Below are 1,995 nucleotides of genomic sequence, written 5' to 3'. Positions count from 1 at the left end.
TTTTTGAGTTCTGAAAAGGTAAAATTTAATGTAGCAATCCACTCTATTGTATTTAGCTCTGTCTTGGGAAAGAGTTCCTCATCTATTCTTGCCCCATCACTTGCCCGCTTGATCCTGTCCCGTCTCACCTTATCAGATCTCTCTCCTCTTGTCTTGTGCTTTCCTTAACACACATCTTCAACTGCTCTCTCTCTTCTGGTGTTGTCCCTGCTACCCTTCAACAAGCTACTGTAGTACCATCTTAAAAAAACATCTCTTGACCCGTCCTCCCCTTCCTTCTATTGTACCATATCCCTGCTTTCTTTTTCCTCAAAGCTTCTGGAAAGACTTGTTTTTACCCATCTGACTTGTTTCCTCAATTCCAACTCTCTCCTTGACCCTCTTCAGTGTGCCTTCCTCCCCCTCCACTCTACTGAGACTGCTCTTATCAAAGTTACTAATGACCTAATCACAGCTCAATCCAAAGGCCACAACTCAGTACTAATTCTTCTTGACCTCTCTGCTGCCTTTGACTCTATTGACCATGACCTTCTCCAAACTCTTGGTCTACGTGACACTATCCTCTCTTGGTTTTCCTTCTATCTCTCCCAACGCTCATTCAGTTTCTCCTTTTCTAATGATACCTCCTCCCTTCGTCCTGTCTCTGTAGGAGTCCCCCAAGGCTCGGTCCCTGGTCCCCTTCTATTTTCTCTTCATACTGCCTCTCTTGGCAAACTTATTGCCTCATTTGGATTCCTATACCACCTGTACGCTGATGACACTCAGATATACCTCTCCTCCCCAGACCTCTCCCCTGCCATTTTGCAACGTGTCACTGCTTGCCTTTCTTCCATCTCTGATTGGATGTCCTCCCGCTTTTTGAAACTCAATCTCTCTAAAACTGAACTTCTTGCCTTTCCTCCTACCAATAATGATACTTCTCCCTCGCTCTCCTTTCAAGTTGGTGGTACCCACATCAGCCCATTCTTGCAAGCACGCTGTCTTGGCGTTATATTTGATTCTGGCCTCGCATCCTGTCTGTTACCAAATCTTTTAGATTCCACCTTAAAAATATAGCCCGCATCCACCCCTTTCTTAAGCAAGATGCTACTAAGGAGCTTGTCCATGATCTAGTTATCTCTTGCATGGATTATTGTAACTCTCTCCTAATAGGTATCACCACAAGTTGTTTTGCCCTGCTACAGTCTGTAATGAACGCTGCAGCTAGACTGATTTTCCTCTCCTGTCGCTCCTCTCACACCACACCCCTCTGTCAGTCCTTTAATTGGCTTTCTGTATCCTATAGGAGTCAATTCAAGGTACAGCGCTCTGGAATGTGATGGCACTATATAAATAATAAAATAATAATTATAATAATAAAGGTACTAATCCACACCTATAAAGCACTGACCAATTCTAGCCCTTCCTATATCTCTTCACTGATCCGCAGTTATGCCCTTTCTCGGTCTCTCCGCTCCCTTCTCCTGTCTCCTGCTCGCATCCTGACTGCTAACTCACGCTTGCAGTAACCTCTACCTCACATATCTGACCCTTGCTCTCTCATAAAGGGCAGCACTTTACTCTCTCCTCCAGCTCTGCTTCACTCCAGTTTGTTTGATTGCTACCTCCTGTCCTGTTGTGTTTTACGCCCCACCTCCTATAGATGTAAGCTTGTTTGAGCAGGGCCCTCTTAAACCTTCTGCTCCTATAAGATTTTGTAATTGTCTAATTTATTGTTAAATCTCCCCCTTTGATAATATTGTAAAGCGCTACCGAATATCCTGGCGCTATATAAATACCAGTAATAATAATAATAATAATAATAATAGTATTCTGTTTCTCCTCCAGTAAAGTGCGTGGCCAGGTTCTGGCTGCACTGAACTGGATTTTGATGTAAAATGTTACATATTTAATATACATTTGAAAGAAACAAAGCATCACAAGGAAAATAAGTGTAATTTAGTGGTGTAATTTCCAAAAAAGTAATGGCTTCCGTTTAAATAGTCGTCACGTTGC

Source organism: Pelobates fuscus, chromosome 6 (assembly GCF_036172605.1).
Source record: "Pelobates fuscus isolate aPelFus1 chromosome 6, aPelFus1.pri, whole genome shotgun sequence".
Lineage (NCBI taxonomy): Eukaryota > Metazoa > Chordata > Amphibia > Anura > Pelobatidae > Pelobates > Pelobates fuscus.
The sequence above is the reverse complement of the archived record's forward strand: the minus strand, read 5'-3'. Positions refer to the sequence as shown.